At 46.3% G+C, this 18,140-nt stretch overlaps 1 protein-coding gene across 2 annotated transcripts in view; it reads left to right on the top strand.

The window, feature by feature from the left end:
- The first annotated feature begins 4,289 nt into the window (after positions 1-4,289).
- The window catches only part of ARHGAP35 (Rho GTPase activating protein 35), a 121,514-nt gene continuing 107,663 nt past the window's right edge, over positions 4,290-18,140 (top strand). The window contains exon 1 of one of the 2 annotated variants that reach the window (XM_047077784.1): positions 4,290-4,415. The gene's annotated coding sequence lies outside the window, so the exon portion shown is untranslated. The remainder of the gene's footprint in view (positions 4,416-18,140) is intronic. The other variant, XM_047077783.1, reaches the window with a different exon arrangement.

Below are 18,140 nucleotides of genomic sequence, written 5' to 3'. Positions count from 1 at the left end.
TTTATTTATTTTTGGGACAGAGAGAGACAGAGCATGAACGGGGGAGGGGCAGAGAGAGAGGGAGACACAGAACCGGAAGCAGGCTCCAGGCTCCGAGCCATCCGCCCAGAGCCTGACGCGGGGCTCGAACTCACGGACCGCGAGATCGTGACCTGGCTGAAGTCGGACGCTCAACCGACTGCGCCACCCAGGCGCCCCTTCATTTTTTAACGTTTACTTATTTTTGAGAGAGAAAGAGAGCAAGCGTGAGCGGGGGAGGGGCAGAGAGAGGGAGACAGAGGATCCAAAGCAGGTTCCGCAATGTGATGAGCGGAGACGCGGGACTCTAACCCACCTCGAAATCAGGACCTGAGCCGGAATCAGGAGTTGGCCTCTCAAGGGACTGAGCCACCCAAACGCCCCACAGGGGGTGTGTTCCTTGTGAATTACTCATGGAGCTGTACGTACCCTTGTGATTTGTGGACTTCTCCGTATCTATGTTATATTTCCATTTTTGAAGTCTGTAGAAATTGAGAGGTTCTTTCATTATCCATCCTTCCACGAGCCATTAAGTGCGTGACCGCTTCGTTTCAACCGCGGGCCTGGAGACGGGATCCAGCAGTGAATCCGAGCGGGGATCCGAGCATCCCCGCCTCCCGTTCCTTCCTCGTGATTGGCTGCCCTGCCGACCAATGGCGGAGGAGTTCACCGCTCTCTGTCCTCCCGGCGGCATCAGCTGGCGGCAGCTTCCTCTGTTCGGTTTGTAGGAGGCGCTGTGAGCTCGCTGACTTCTTGGTCAAGCGCAGACCCGGTCCCCACCCTCTGTCTGATTTTTTCAGACTCTGAGGAATGTACAGAGAATATACGCCAGCACATTCACCTCTTTGCAAAACTCTTTAGTGGATTTTTCTGGCTGTGTATCTCTACGAGCGGGGTCCAGAACCCCAGGCTCCGCCTGCCTCGTACCTACTCCGGCTCTCTGGCTGGTCTGAGTTCCAGTCCTAGGAGCCCTTCTGGGAGATGCTTGGGAAATCTCGGCAGCGGCCCAGGCCAGCAGTTGGTACTTCTCTCTCTGTCAGCTAATTGTTTACTCGGTTGTTTATTTATCCTGGAGCGGAGGCTAGCAGGGCAGTGAGGGGGCGGCTGCCCCCAGGGAAGCCTGCTTCCTGTGGTTGGCTTGCTAACACCGGCCCTCTGGCAAACTGGAAAGAAGAATTGCAGAGCTGGGAAGACCCTCCTTGATAGTTCAATTGTTCATTCAAGGAAAACACTGCCTGAGACCCTGCCTTGTGCTTGGACCTGTGCTGGAGACGTCGACAGTGACTGAGATAGCCCTGGCCCTGCCCTCAGGGGGTTCACAGTCTGATGGAAGACAAAGACCTGTTACCAGGCAGGGACAACCCAGGGTGGTCAGGGATTGGATGAAGGGCCCAACGGGGCTGTGAGAACCTAGAGGAAGCACCAGACCAAGCCTGCGTCTTAGGGAGAGCCTCCTGGAAGAGGGGGTCATATGAGCTAGCGTCTGAAAAAGGGGTAAGAGTTAGTCCTTAGACAGGACTGTGTCTTTTCGGCCATCCCCTTTGTTTAGCATGGGATTCATTTATTTATTAACTAGTATTTATTGTGGGCCATTTCCCAGACTGCAGAACTAGCCAGACAGAGCCCCTGCCTTCAAAGGGCTCACACATAAAATGGTGATGCCAATACAGAACTTCAAGCCCTGGTGGAGTGCTATAAAGAAGTATTAAGTTGTAGTCATCTGATCCCCATTATCTGGGTTTGAATCTCAAGTCTGCCACTTACTAGCTGTATAACTTTCCTGGGTCTTGGTTTAGTACAACAATGACACCTACGTAAAACCTTTTATTGTGAGTAACTTGTTCTGCAAGTGTTCCGCAAGACGAGCAAACATTTCTAATTTTAACTTGATAAACGAGCGATGTCTCGCAATACGAGTGAGTAGTATGTGATACTGAATGTCACATGATCACAACTGAGCCAGTGGTTCTTGAAATTTGCTTTGATACATGCTTTGGATTACAAACATGTTTCCTGAATGAATTATGCTTGCAAACCAAAGTTTTACTGTATAGCCTACTCATAAAATATTGAGGATTAGGTGGGTTCATATGTTTAACGTGCTTTAGAATATCACCTAGTATAGGGTACCTGGGTGGCTCAGTCAGTTAAGCGTCCGACTCTTGGTTTAGTCGCAGGTCATGATCTCACGGTTCTGTGCTGATAGTGCAGAGCCTACTTGGGATTCTCTCTCTCTGCCCTTCCCTTGTTGGTGCCCTCTCTCTCTTTCTAGATAAATTAAAAAAAATGTTTAACACAATGTCACCTAGCATAAGGTACCTGTTTTCATCAAAGGATGAGTCAGACCAAATCTGGGAGGCTGCTCTGAGGGAGTGAGTTTAAGCTGAGAGTCGAAGCACAAAGGTAGAATTGACAGGCTCCAAAAGACAGAAGGACATCTAGGTCCAGAGTGAACCCAGTCTTCTCTATTCTGGGTGCTGTCAGTTCACAGTCTTTCCAAGAATGGAACGACCTGGAACATCGCATTGGGAGTTAAAAAGACGTATTAAGTAATTTGAGGTGGGGGGATCCGGTGTTCCCTCAAGTGATCTCAAAATAATTTAGGAACCAAAGTTCGCGATGACAGCCTAAAGAAAACCTGGGCCACGCACTTGACTGGTTAAACAAACTCGGAAAAACAAAACAAAATGAAAGTAATGCACATCTAAAAATCAGATTATATGCATAAAAATGCCAAGTTAAAAAAAGTCAAGGGAAACGACTCTGATCGGTAATCAAAAAAACCTTTATTTAATGGGATGTTTTAAAACTTGAGTGCATGTAATGTTGTTTATCAACGTTTGCAAAGCAGTAGTTTTTAGTACTTAACCGTACTAAAACTGTACTAACTTAAGCTCATTTAATTCTCTCAGCAACCCCATGAGGGAGGTACGATTATTATTCCATTTTTGTAGACGAAGAGACTGAAGAAAGAAACGCAAAATGCAATAGGAAACAGCCTTTCTTCATGCATTCCGTAAATACTGACTGGATGCCCAGAACGCTCATCTTCCACGACGCGTACTTCCGGAGGGATCCCAGAGGAACCCCTCCTCGGTTCAGAAGAACTCAAGGGTTACCGCAGTGCCCCCTTCCCATCACTACTGTTACCCTCCACGGGTCGGAACTGACATTTGATTTGCAGTCATTTGCACAACGCTGACTTGGAGGTCAGGGCTGTACGCAGGAGCGTACCCTCGTCCCTCTCCCGGGCATCGGTCGAACACAGAATCCCAAGCAATTCGTATCCACCAGCGCGTTGCCTGCAGATTTTCATCACCGCCGAGGGAAAGAGCACGCGCTCCCCAGCCCTGCCCCTTCTTCCGGAACGACAAATTGCCCGGCATGGATTGGGGTGAGGCGGGCCACGCCTCCTCGTGTTCCCCAATCAACTCCCTCGCTGGGTGTCCTCTCTGCTCCTCAGCCCCTCCCCGCTGCCCCACGTTACGTCGCTCCCTCTCTCCTCCTCCGTTATTCCAGGGGCTGAGGCTTGCGCGGCAAACCCACCTCCCCTTGCCTCCCATTGGCTGGTCAGGTCCCGCGCGAGCGGGATCGCGCCCTTCGCCCCCGCCCCCAAAGCCGGGCCATGTCTCTCCCCTCCTGCTTTCTCCACGAGCCCCCGCAAGGAGGGGATCGGCTGCTTCTGGCGCGCGCAAGGCCGCGCGCGACTCCCGCGGGCCACTCCCTCCGTCTCGCGCTAGGCAGCCCCTCCCGCGCACGCGCACTTGCCCACCCCGTTCCCTCAGCCCGGTCGCGGGCTGCCTGGTGCCGTCTCGCGTCGCAGCCACCGCAGTAGCGGCATTTCTTTGGGGCGCACGCGCACTATGGCCTCCGCGCCCGTTCCCAGCCAGAGGCCGCGGTAGTGGCACTGAGCCCCACGGGTGCGTAGACGCCCTCGCCTCATCTCCTGCCTGGCGCCGGTTATCCCCTTGCGGCGCGCGCCCAGGGGCCGTTATCCTCCTGCAACGGTCCGCGTGCCACGCACGCGCAGTTGGCGAGGGGCGCGCGCGGCGGGAGCGGCGGCCGCAGGAAGGAGGCGCCGCCGCCGCCATTGCGAGGGAGGGAGGGAGCGAGCGAGCGAGGCTGGTCCGCCCTCCCCCTGGTTCCCGCCCCTCCCCCCTTCCCCTCCCCGCCCCCCCGCCCCGAGGGAGAGCCGCGGCGCGGCGGGAGGAGGAGGTGGAGGAGGCGGAGGAGGGAGCCCGCGAGGGAGGGTCCGCCCGGCCCCCCGCCGCCGGAGCCGCCGCCGCCGCCGCCGCCTCAGCCGCCGCTGGACGAGGAGCAGCAGAACATGGCGCCGGGGCCGCCGTCGCCTCTGCTGGGATCCTGGAGGCCGGAGCCGCGCTGAGGGCGCCCAGCTGGTGAGTGCGCGAGCTCGCGGGCCCCGGCGGCGAGGCCGGGCGCCGCCCCGCTGCGGGGTCCAAGGGGAGGCGGGGACGGCGGGGCCCGGAGCCCGCGAACAATGGAGGAGCCGGAGGGGGAGGGGAGGGAGCGGCCCCCCGGCCCCCCAGCCCCCCGGGCCCCGCCGGCCCCGCTGCTTCGCGCAGCGGCCCGGCCCACGGGGCCCGCTTGCCCTTCGGACCTGCCCCTGCTCGCCCCAGCCCTGCTGTCCCCGCGTCTGCCCCCACCTTCCGACCCATTTGGGATCTCGGTGCCTGCCTCGGCCACCCCCTCCTCACTTAAGCCACTCTTCTCCCAATTCTGCGCCTCCCCCTTCCCTTTTCCGCCCGTCAGTAGTGCCCTTCGCCCCTCCTGGACTCTGCGGTCCTCTAGCGACCCACCTCCTCAGTGACCCTTCTGCATTTCTGCATCCCTTAATTCTGGACCTTCACTTTGAGATTCGTGTCCGTCCTGCCCCTTCTTGGATTCCACTCACACCACCCTTGATCTGTTCCCTTCTTTGACCCGTCTACTGTTACCCGTCCTCTCTTGCACCCCCAGGAACTGTCCCTCTAAGACCTGCAGTTCCACCTCCTTCGAGATCCATCTGAGACCTTGTTCGTCTTGGCACTGCTGACCCTAGGTCTTCTCCTTGGACTTAATTCCACCTCCTTGGGCCCTGCTGCCCACTCGCGGAACCCCGTGCATCTCCCGGATGCCCCTTGCCTCTCCGACCCTTCCATGCCTCAGTTCAGTCCCCTGCCCCCTCTCGGACTGGGATGCACCATGCTTGCCTCTTCCCCTTCGCAGATCTGGCTCCCATTTGCCGTTCAGAGCCCCCCCCCCCCTCCTTTTCCCCACTCTTCCAGACCTTTCTACCTTCCCGATCTGCCCTTTGCCCAATCTCAGATCTTGCTGTGCCCTCTTACCTGCTCGCTTTCCCCGACTCTGCCTTCCATGAAGCAGCCTCCTCCCCCTTCTGTGACCCTGCAGCTCTCATTTCTGCCATTCATTTCTCTGACCTCTCTAACTCAGCCTGTCCGCAGCCTCAGTGCTGCCCTGCAGGCCCCAGTTCTGTCCAGTGTTCTTGCGGTTTCCTTTCCACCCCACCTCCTCATTGGCACTGTTGAGCTGTCTCATTCATTCGCTCCCTCTTTCTTTGACCTGTTTCCCCTTCAGGTCTTCTCTGCTTGAGACCTGCTTCCAGCCTCCTCTTCGCTCTAAGTCCTCTCCTCTCTCCATTTTGGCCCTTCTTAGACTTGCCCTTTACCTCCCTAAATCTTTGATAACTTCTCTGATCCATCACCCCCTTTCCTTCCCATTCTGCTGCATCTCGCAGGCTTGCCCCAAATCCTTTTTGCACCTGCTCTTTCAGTTCTGCCCCATCTGCTGTAACATTTTCCTCCCAGCTCTGCCCCTTTTGGAGCTGTCCACTTGCCCCCCTATTTTTTTTTTTTTTTTTGACTCATTTTAACTTTCCTATTGCTGTTCCCCTCTTGGAGTGGTTCTCTTTAATCCTGGTCTCTCTGTAACTGCATCCCACCCGTGTTACCTCTCAATACTTAAGTTTTCCACCTGACCTCCTCTTCCCCCCACCATTTTGATTCAGGCCTCGACCTCCAATTTCTCCTTTCATGTATTCTCTCTCCTTTGTCCTGCTTTTTACCTCCTTCTTGAGTTCTTCCCCCAGTTCTGCCCAGTGGTAGAGATGTCTTCTCAACCATTCTTTCTGATCATCGGCTGCCTCCCCACCCCCCAGCTCCCTCTTGGAGCCATCTCAGTGGTTGGATGGATTCTCCCTCTCTTTTGATACCCGTTTCCCAATTCTGTTCTACCTTGACTTTCCTCACCTTTTCTTTCCCCTTGTGTCCTGGCAAGCGCCTTCTCTTCCGTTTGGTTCCTGTCAGGCTTGCTTTTTTCCCAGCTCCCCACCCTTGACCCACCCATCCCCACTGAGTGCTCCCCGTTTCAGTCTTGTCTTCCTCTAGCCTCCAGTACTCAGCTTTGGAGGGGAAGGGGCTAGGTTGGATCCAGGGTTCTCTAGACTGTGGTTTAGACCGAAGATTCACTCAGCACCCTGACCCTCAGGGTTTTATCCCCAAGGATCCCGTGAGACCTAGATGGGGGGTGGTTGGCTGGTTATTGCTCTCCGGAGTCTGGGAATGTCTGCCCCATTTCCCCTACTTCTGCCAAGGTTCGTGGTGGTGAGGGGGCAGGTCTCTTTCCATTACCCTCCCCCGCACCTTTATTTTTCTCACTCCTGTCTCACTCCCCAGCCCCTTCTGATCCCTGGGCTTTGCAGCTTTGTGTCCTTCAGAACAGGAGAGTGCAGCAGCTCACAGGTTTTTTTTTTTTTTTCCTCTTACTTTCCCTTCCTCCTTCTCTGAGCTATTGTAAAGAGACAGTTGTACCCTTTCCCCACCTCCACCTCCAAGCCAGCACCCCTTGGGAGAACTTACAAGTGTGCTTTTTTGCCTCCCCCCCCACCCCATGACAGTCTAATTTTTGTTTTACCTCTGGCTGGGGAAATGCTAGTTCTCAAGTTCTCCCCAGTCCCACCAGGGGTTATGGCCACATTTGGTGTTTACTGCTCTGGGGCTGCAGAAGCTGCAGCCTTGCCTTCCCTAATGGCTTCGGGTTTGCTGTGTGACCTTTGGGAGGGTGGGCTTATTTCTTTTCACCTCTGCCCCAGGAAGGCTCTGGCTTCCTGGTCTTCAAAATAATTAAGGCCTGAGTTTGGAAAGCCCGTTGAGGTTGTTTGTTGAAAGAGAGAGTGCCAAGTGTCACTCAGATTTCTGCCCTCTGGTGTTGCAGGCAGCTCCCAGCCACCGGAGCTGAATGCCTCTGGGCAGATCCATGCTGGAGGGGGGGGCGGGGTGGGGGTGGGGGACTCAGTGGTGTACGAGGAGTCTGTGGGTGGGCCCTGACATTCCCCAAGCCTTGTGAGTGACCTGATTTGGTAGAGTGAGAAAAGAGTGCCAGGAACTGGCTGATACGATTGGATTTTTGGTCTTATTACCTGAGAAATTAGTACCTTTACCTTTTCTCAAGCTTTTTCTTTAGTGAGCTTATGTTGGGAGTGGGGTTCAGGAAATTTACTCAGAGAAAGAGGTGTGTTTTACAGAAAAGCCATCTAACCATTTTCTGTCCTTAATTTGGGAGCGGGAACCTTTGCATGTTATGGGTTTATTTATTTTATTTCTTAAGTAAATCAAAAGCCTGATTTTTTTTTTTTTTTTAATCCCTGTGGCCTAGGGCAATTGCATATTAAAGCAGCCATCCAGCTGTGGAGGAGCATTTACTGGAAGGACTTTTATTTCTTAACTGAGCTCTGATCAAACTTTGTTTACTTCAGCACTTATTTAGAAATAGTTCTACGAGAACACTTGAAATAAAAAAGCATTCACTGTTATCTGCAGAATTGGACTATTGACTCATCAAAAGTTAGGACATTTGTATATGATACAGTGAGGGGGGCTAGATGGTACATCCATTTGGTTCTTTAGCTTCTGACTTCTTAGGTCTTAAATGTTCTGCCAAGCAGAGTCTGGCAATTTTAATTACCTATAGCATGTGTCTTCACCATTATTGACTTGAATTTTGGTTCATCTTCCCGTTGGTTTCCATTCATTTTTTAATTTTGGCCTTGTGAATTATGATTCATTCTCTGGATTTATTTTAGAATTTGTTTTCCACGTTGGTATAAATAGTTGTTTTTTATCCTTAATGGGGAAGTGATAGCTAATTAAGAATTAAAACAACTGTGTGTGCAGCATTGCTTAAACTTGTGTTTCAGAGTTTTGACATCACTGGCAGCATAGAAAGTTTCTCCATGCCCAGACCCTAAGTTTACATAATAGGAAGAGAAGAGACAGAAGAACAAAGCTGATTTTTCTTCCTAAACTGGTAACTGATGTTACAGAGATTGTCAGACTTTTCTGATGGTAGCAAAGGCTCCAACCTCGGTGTCAGCATTTGCTTTCATGATGGAATTGGGTGCTACAGAAATCTGAGGTGGTAGCCTTGGCCTTCTGGAACAGTTAATATGCCAATTGGGAATGGGATGGAGAGCAGGAGATGGCGGTGGGTGACTGTTTTCAGTCTAGTAACACGTCTTAGGGTCTCCTGCAGTGCCTAGAAAATTCTTGTAATACTAGTCTGATCAAAGTTCTTCCCTTGCTGTTTTTCTTTTTGAACTATCCTTTTGACCATTTCTCCCTTCCCTTGCCTATTTTCTCTTTTTTTTTTTCTTGGCACGATTAAGGCCAAAGCATTTAGGACAATAAAAAAAAAAAAATCAGAAAAGTCATTCTTCTTGATACAGGTTACATGGAAGAAGTTGTCCACGTGGAGATCCTTTGGTCTGATGGTAACTTTTGGCAAAGGCCAATCTGGGAGGAGCGAGGGTTTCACAGATGACTGTAAACTGTAGCCTCTCAGGTGTTTCTGTGGTCTCTTATGTGATGAGGAGACACATGAGGTCAATACAGTTGGAGATTGATGAGGTGAGAGTGTTTGTCCATCTCCCTCTAGGCTCTGCTCTCACATCTTCAGTCTGCGAGGTGGAGGGCCTTCTGAGAGGTGTTAAGCCACCTGCAGGGCCTTCCTGTGATCTGCCTTGACTGTTGTCATTCCCCACCTGGGTGTCTTAATTTACCCAGCCAGTGTGACGTTTTATTGATCATCTAGTCTAGTTGTGTAAAATTTCTTTTTCACACTACATGAAATACATAAACTTGGAGAGTCTTTGCTTGAAGAGGGAAAGCGATTAGCAGAAATCCCTTGGGTTTGGACAACACAGTTTGAAAACCCGTGCCTAGTCTAGCCTCCTCATTTACAGATGGGAAAATGAACTCGCACAGGGCATGGTGACAGGCTTCCTGTCATAATTGAAGGCGTATTGGAAATACAGGCAGCAGACCTTCTGGTCTAGGCCTTAACCTAATTAGTGGGAACCGTGAACAAATCACTTCACTTCTCTGGGCTTCACATTCCTAGTCTGAAGTCTAGTGTGCTGTCCAGCTCTGATTTTAGATTCTTGTTGTCCTGGACCACATACCAAGTTAGAGCTGGGATTGGGACTGGACTCTTGGTGCTGGTCTTCATCCCACCCCCACCTCTTTCCCTCCCCTACATCAAATCCTGTAGCCTGGAATTGGGGGGTAAGGAAGGACCCTTTCTCTGGGAGATGCAGTAAAACGAATTGGATTGCCTTTGTCGTATACTTTTTCAAACATAAACACTATCTCTTTTTCAGCCATTCATGTGAAAATTAGAGTGTATAATTTTGGGGGAGAGTGGCATCCAGATTGTATTGACTACATAACTTAAAACCGTACACTGCTTTTAAAAGCGATATGGAATCTTTCAAGCTGAGTCATTGTTGACCTAGGCTCTCAAATAGCAATGTCTGAATAGTACTTGAATTGCTGGTATTAAGAAGTGCAAACAAATCATTCATGTTCATCTTCCTGAAAGTTTATTTTTATTTAATTTTTGATACAGTGCTTTAATGAGGCTTCATCTATGAAGAATTTTTGAAAATAACTTTCGGCATCTGGCAGTCTGATTTTCATTTATTTGCTTCTTTGGGGTTGGGAGACACCATTAAGTTGATATATTAGCAGAGAACCAGGTACTTTTCAGCCATGAGCCATCATCACAGGAAAGTAGTATTTACTTTAGTTGAAAATAGCCAGACTTGCCTATCTCCTTCATCTTCCTTTATTGAAATGAGCGTTTTCATTTTATGAAATTTGTGGCAGTTGTGACTGTTGCATGGTGTATCTGTGGTATTTCATACCTTTTTTGTTCTTCTAGTGTCTCTGCATTATTGTTGGAAAATGGTCGTTATGGTAATATTTGCACTTGGCAAATTTGAACAAATTGAGAGGCAGCTTCCTATGGCATAAAGAATGTTGAGTTGATAATGAAGAAACTCTGGTCCTAGCCCTGACTCTGCTGCTTACTAGCTGTGTGACTTTCGACAAATCGTTTTCACTTCTCTGGGCTAAGGTTTCTTCGTTGGAAAGATGAAGGGATTGTACTCATTGGTTCCCATTCTGCTTTATTTTAGCTAATGATGCTTGATTGTTTCCTTTCTCCAGATAGTAAACTCCTTAAGGGTGGGGACCCTCATGTATCTTTTATTTCCCATCACACCTAGCAAAATAACCTTGTACTAGTAGGCCCCCTGCTACATATATGTTGATTGAACCCAACAGGTGCCAGAGCCTTTTTGTTTTTATCTGCGCGGTAGGTGGGTGGAGAGATGTGCACCAAATATAATGGCCATTTTTAGGCTTTAAACTCTCAGAGGGCATGCCCTCCTGGTCAGCATTTAATCCTCGTGTATATATACATACTGTGTCATAAGTGTCTTGGCCAGAGTTACACAGCTAATAAGTCGAGAGCTATGTCTGTCTAATTTTAAAATCCGTGTTTATTTTATTAGTCTGCCTTGTGTTTCTGGGATGTAAGAATAAGCTATAGTTCATCCCCTTAAGGAATTTATAGTTGTGAACGGTTAACTCTCTATATAATATTATAAAGTGGGTGAGGGAAGCAAGTGTTGAATAGACTGTTCTGATGAATTTCTGCATTTGAGAGGCAGCCCCATGTTAACAGTCTTAAAGGCTTCCATATTCAGAGACTACTGAGCACACAGTAGGTTCTGTGTCACACTACTTTGAAAAAGAATCTATAGCTCCAAGTACCAGCTTGTCATTCTAGCCAGCATGTTGACAAAGTTGAGCGGTTGAATTCTGACCTGGATGCAAACCCGGGTATAACAAACAAAACTGTATATAAGTAAAGTAGTCCAAAGGAAAGAAGAAAGACATGTTTGGTCATGTAATGATTCCTTTAAGCTGTATTTTCTTTGGTAAGTAGGAAAGTATCTGAGTGGTTCCTGATTGACAATTTTCAAGAGAAAACACTGTAGGCAACTAGAAACTTACAGATAAAACTACACCTTGCCCCTTATTTGTGTGGCACTCTCTACAATGCTTTTTTCAAAAACACGATTCAAAAAGTTATTAAATAATGTTGGGGTAAAAGTATGTTGGCTAGCTGCAACTAATAGCTTCCTGAAGTGTAAAAAATTAAAAAAAAAAAAAAAGGTTGCATTGTACTTCTCCCTGTCTCCATTTAAAAGAAAGGTCAAAATCCCGGCTTCATCTATTGTAGCCTGTAGTTCTTAGGAATAAGACAAAAGAAAATGATTACCGTTAATTGCCATGGGCAATTAAAAAGGATTCTTTGTTCAGTAGCAAATTGATTGTGTACAAATGAAAGCCAGTACTGCATTAATACAAGATTATTAGATTCTCGAAATCTGCATCTTTAACTAGAGTGGCTTTCACTTCAAGGGAATTATTTCACTGGGATTAGTGTACTTGAATGGTTGGTGATAAAAGTATCACTAAGTCTTTATTTTCCAGATACGTTAAGTTCGTAGGTAGAAGGGTGGTGGATGCTGCTTTTGTGGTACCATTTCTAATGGCCTGAAATAATTGAATACTTTTTGAATGTTGCTGACTTCTAGGAGATTTCTTCCTCTGACTGGTCAGTCACCAGAGGAATGCAGATAAAACTTTTGGTAAATGAGGAAAAGGGAAAAAGTCCTCTCAGTGCTCAGGCAGTGAGTCTCCACTGTTGGCATATGCCCAGCATTAGCCAACAGCCATAAAGGCTTAAAAATGGCAGCATTAGCTAAAATAGTTAGGATTTCATGTTCTGTGTGAATACAAGGAATACATATGTTTTCTTGTGTACAGATCCTCTAAATTTTTTTTATTAAATAAATTAAGGTACAACTTATGTGTAGACAAGTACATAAAACTTAAAGTTTACATTTCTGAATTTTCGACATATTGTCTGCACAGCTTTTTCATATAATGGGGCATCATTTCCTTATCCATACACTTCTTAATTAGTTGAAAATTATTTGAGAGGCATTTAAGTCCTGACTTTAACATAGAAAGTGAACTGTATTGAGTGATATTTGTAGCTTTTCCAAGTTTGTTGGCTGACTCTTGATTTAGGAACAGGTCATGATCTCAGTGTTCGTGAGACTGAGCCCCACATTGGACTGCACAGACAGCACGGAGACTGCTTGGGATTCTCTCCCCCTCTCTCTGTTTGCTCCTCCCCCCCAGTAAATAAGTAAACATAAAAAAAGAGAGAGAGAGAGAATGGAATAATAGTGACCTGGTACAAATTACCACAAGTGATGAAAGCATTCTTTTAATAACAGATCTTCCCCATTTGTATTGTAATTCCAGAGGTTTTGGGTCTCTGTTTGCTGGGAATTAAAAGGAAATAGGTAATAGTCACGGCGATCAGGACTGTCAGACACAAAAACTGGTGTGAACTTTCTAAAAAGCATTTTGGCAATGTTTTAAGTGACATAGAATCCTTGATCAACATACAGATTGTGTATGGACCAAGAAATAGAGATGAGGACCAAGATTGTACACAGAGATACTGCCTCTAGTGATGTGTATAAAAAATAAACAGTAAATAAATGTTTTAACCTTAGAGAAACGGTTGCTTTATGGAAAAATACGGAGTCATTTAAAAAGGATGTTTTTTGGAGAATTCTTGACATGGGAAAGTACACACAAAATAAAATTAAGTATGAGAAAAAAGTGGGATATAGAACTATAAACAGTATGATCCCAGTTATTTTAAAAAATATATGGGAAAACTAAAAGAAACATGCCAAAGTGCTGTTTGTATTTATCTCTGTGTTGTAGAATTTTGAGTAAAAATTTTTTTCCTACTATTTTTTAACAAAAGGATAAGGTTTTTTTTTTTGTTGTTTACTTCCGTATGGTTGTATTATGTTTGGTGTTATAAACACATGAAGGAAAAATTGAGCTGAAAACAAGAAATTAGTCATAGTGATATCTGCTGGATTCTAGTTCCTTTGAAAGTTAAAGCAGTCGCCCTTTCTTAGAATAATAATTGAATTAGTTATTAGCTGCATTAGCATTTGATAACAATATGCTTATTGTGTACCAGGAGACTGCAGAGTGTTCCCCTCCTATCCTCACAACAGTTCTCTGAGGTAGGTGGTATTTTATTTTGTAGCCTGGGAACTGAGGCTTTTAGAAGGGACTTGCCCAAGGTCACACAGCTAGTAGGTTCCTGAGGTAGCATGGTTCAGAGCCGTAGTTCTCACTTTATAGAGCCTGGGTGGCTCAGTCGGTTAGGTGTCTGACTTTGGCTCAGGTCATGATCTCACGGTTCATGGGTTTGAGCCCCACGTTGGGCTCTGGGCTGACAGCTCGGAGCCTGGAGCCTGCTTCGGATTCTGTGTCTCCCTCTCTCTCTGCTCCTCCCCCACTCATGCCGTGCCTCTCTCTCAATCTCTATCTCTCTCTCTCTCTCTCTCTCTCAAAACTAAAACATTAAAAAAAAAAAAGAATTGAGTGTACCCCAGAGAAGAGAACTGAAGTCTGCTTTGTGGCTGATCACATAGCTAATCCATTAGTTCTCTTTTCAGCAGGGTGTCCCCCGATGCTTGTTTTAAGAGAGAGAAGGGGCACTTGGTGGCTCAGTCGTTTGAGCATCTGACTTTGGCTCAGGTCATGATCTCGTGGTCCGTGAGTTTGAACCCCGAGTTGGGCTCTGTGCTGACAGCTCAGAGCCTGAAGCCTGCTTCGGATTCTGTGTCTCCCTCTCTCTGCCCTTCCCCTGTTCGCGCTCTGTCTTTCTCTCTGCCTCAAAAATAAATAAACGTAAAAAAAAAATTTTTTTAAAAAGAGAAGCCATTCATATATTATTTTCCCTTTTTCTTGGCCAAAATCAAGAATGGACATGACATTAGTTATATCTTCCCGTCTATGAACCAAAATTCTTTAAGATTTAAATAATTTAGGGCTATTAAGCAGAAGAAGGAATAAACCTATAGGTTTGTAGCTCCAGAGGATAGAGATACAGGGAAACAGGTTTTATTTTTCCTTTTTCCTTCCCATTCAACCAATATTTGGGTGTCCACGCTGTTGAGAGTACTAGTTATACAAAACACGTCTCTTCCTCCCTGCGAGAGTTTATATGCCATTTATTAAAACAAAAGCAATTCTTCCCTTACAGGTGAAACAAGGAACATCCTGTTTCTGTACCAGAAAGTAAAAAATTTAGAAGGTCAGTGGCCTGATTTTTCCTGATCTTATCTTAGAGAAGTGTGACCAAACATTTCAACACAAGAATAGGTAGACTAGGAAGATAGATTTCATCTTACGATAAGAAAGAACTTCTTAAGAATATGGTCCAAGTTCATATTTTATCTTGAATAAGGAATAATTTGGAGATTTAAATTTTTACCTTGTTTTTATTGTTAATTAATAAGACGTTTGCACACACACATTTATTAACTGGTCATTCTTTCATGAGAGAGAATACTGGAAGACCTGAGGTTCAATTGAAATGTGAGGGGGTTTATATTCAGACAGCAGGAAGAAATTGCAAAATAGGTTTGGAAGCACCACAGGAGTTTTTTTCTATTCTCCCATTTATTCTGTTAACCCACTGGGCTCATATATCCTAGAGCCTGTCAGTAGGAACACAATATTTGTTGAATTAAAGTCATACATTTTATCTTATGTTTTATTTTACTTTATTAGTTTTTTTTTAACTTTATTTTTGAGAGGAGCGCGTACTCGAGTCAGTGCAGGGGCAGGGGGAGGCAGAGAGGGAGAGGGAGGTGAGGGGTGGGCAGAGAGAGGGAGAGAGAGAATCCCAAGTAGGTTCTATGCTGTCAGCGCAGAGCCCCACGAAGGGCTCGGTCTCATGAACCGTGAGATCATGACCTGAGTCAAAATCAAGAGTCAGACGCTTAACTGACTTGAGCCACCCGGGTGCTCCCTAAAGGTATATGTTTTAGATAGAAACCAAGAAAAAGTAGTCTCTGCCGTCTTTCAGTCCTTTCATTCTTAGGATTCCTCAAGCCACGTACAGAACCCTCTCTGCCGTCAGTTTTCATTTTGCTTCTCACCAACTTTGTTACCTTGGACAAGTCATTTATTTTCATTTAAATTCTTGTCTATAAAATGAGCCTGGGTACGTACTCTACCTACCACAAAGGCTTTTGTGTTCTAATTCTAGATTTCTTTTGAGAACTGAATGCCAAGATGAATGTGCAAACTCTTTAAGGTTGGAAAGCCTTTCAGTTTTCTCGGGGGAATGAAAGAGAACAATTTGGTTAATTAAACTGTTCAGGTAACTGCCACGTAAGAGGGCTACAAGGGCAGCATGCTGGCATTTTGACTCTGCAGAGCAACGACTGCTACTGATGTGTTATCTTGTAACTTGCCCCCAGGTAGCAGTCAGTTTTCGGGTCTTATCAGTAAGTGTCTCACACATCTAAATGTTATAGGTCATAGGCCAAATAGCAGTGGTTGAGGTCTGTTTGCTTTCACAATGTTAGGACTGCGGCCTCAGGCATTCTCACCGAGACGCATAGGCCTCCCTTCAAGTCCCCAGTCCTACCTCTGGCCAGCTCTGCGCCCTCAGACAAGACTCAAACTTTGGTGCCTCAGGCACCTCATCTATAAAAAGGGGAATATAGTAGTGTTTACTCCCCGAGTCACTGTGCAGTTAAAAGGGGTGGTATATTTAAGGAGCTTAAAATAATGCTTGGGTCATGGTGAGTGCTATGTAAATGTCATTATTAGTGTAGTGGTTCCCGGACTTGGCTTTTATAGACCAGTTGAAAATGATAGTGGGAGGGGCGCCTGAGTGCTGACTTGATCTCAGCTTGGGGCCTGATCTCACAGTTTGTGAGTTCGAGCCCCACATCGGGCTCTGTGCTGACAGCATGGAGCGTGCTTGAAATTCTCTCTCCCTCTTTCTGCCTCTACCCCACTCATGTGTACGTGCTCGCTCTCTCCTCTCTCTCTCAAAATAAATAAATAAACTTAAAAAAAAAAAAAAAGGAAAGTGGTGGAGGGAAGAGACATACAAATTTTGTAATTTGTAGTTTTGCCAAGGAGGGCATTAAAAAAAAAGAATGAAAAACCTTCCTCACTATTATTTTATAAAAAATAGGATCTAGTATCAAAATCAAAGGTAGCCTTTCTCAAGGAAGTTGGCAGCCTTATATGGACATGTGTAGGTATATGTTTCTAAATCTCATTTTTACGTAGACTGGGGAAGACTTTGCCCCAGGCCAGCACCAATAATGTGTGGATAGGTATTTAGACAGCCAGACGTAAATTCATATCCCACTTCTCCATTTATTCTGTCACCTTAAACAAGCTGTTTGACTTCCCTGAGCCGCCTTTAAGTTTTCTCATGTGTAAACTAAAGGTACTGGTATCTGCTTCACTGGGTTATTGTGAGAAGCTGAGGTAGAGAATGAAATGTTTGTCATATAGTAAATGCTAAATTGCTAGGGGTTCTCACAGGGAAGTCAAATATTCGTTGGGAGCCAGTCAAGTGAAATCCACAGTGTATGCCGTTGGGAAATCCAAAAAGTAAGGTAATGTGCTTGACGGTAGAAGTCTCTTGCAAGGTATCCTTCTCTACATAATTTCCTCTCTCTCGTTTATTCTCTCTGCAAGTCACTAAACAAAAACCTGACTTGCATTCCCTTGCTTGAAAACCCTTAGTGCTTTTCTATTGCCTTGTAAAGTGCCTGACTTGTCACAGGCGCCTAATTAATGCCCGAATGAGGGATAGAGTAGTCTAGCTGGGCAGACCAGAGAGATTTTTGAAAAAAAAAAATTTGAACACTGATAATACTAAACCAGCGTATCAGGGGTCCACAGCTAAATCCTAAAGCTAAATCCAAAGTTCTAGCAGTTGTCCCCTCCTTGGCTTTGGGCGTTGTCATAGCCCATAGGACATGGTTGGAAGGTGTCTACAAAGCTTCCTCAACCTGGAATGGATGGGGCTTTTTTTTTCTTTTTTTTTTTTTAAGTTTATTTATCTGAGAGAGAGAGAGAGAGAGAGAGACACCAAGACCGAGAGAGACCCAAGCATCCTACATGCTCAGTGTGGAGCCCCGTACAGGGCTCAGTCTCATAACCACGAGATCATGACCTGAGCTAGTATCAAGTTGGACGCTTGACTGACTGAGCCAGCCAGGTGCCCCTGGATTGGACTTTTCAAACCGCCCCTCCTAATACAGTCAGTACAGCATCCCTCCTCCCTCTGGGCTCACCCCTGGGGAAATCCGTTTCCTTTCCACCAAGTGAAGCTGGGTCCTCAGAAGCTTCTGCGATAATAGTAGCCTTTGCTTCCTTAGTCCTTTCCTATGTACCAAACATTGTTCTGTGTGCTTTATATCTTTTAACTCAAAGAATCCTCATAATAGCCCTCAGAAATAGATACTTTCCTTGTATCCATTTTATGTATGAAGAAATTGAGGCAGCACATGCTAGGTAATGTAGGAACATTCAGAGAAAAGAGGATTACCCCTCCCACCTCCCAAAGTACCAAATTGTTATACAGCTGTCTACTGGGCTGGTTTTGTATGTGTGCTCTCCTCTCTCTCTCTCTCTCTCTCTGGGGTTAATCACCTTCGATTCACATATTGACCTCGATTATTGGGAAATATTTCTCCCACTGAAAGGTATTTGGATGAGCATAGCGAATTCTTTGGTTTGTCCCCTTGATCCTTAGTTTGGCTTACCTGTTAAAGATTTCCAGAATGATCTGGCAGTTAATTCCAGTTCTGTTTTCCTTCCTCGTTTTTA

This window comes from Lynx rufus, unplaced genomic scaffold (genome assembly GCF_022079265.1).
Source record: "Lynx rufus isolate CCGP_SWC_20201006 ecotype Redwood Valley unplaced genomic scaffold, mLynRuf1.p SCAF_16, whole genome shotgun sequence".
Lineage (NCBI taxonomy): Eukaryota > Metazoa > Chordata > Mammalia > Carnivora > Felidae > Lynx > Lynx rufus.
Note: the sequence above shows the minus strand (reverse complement) of the source record. Positions and strands in the feature narration are given on the sequence as shown.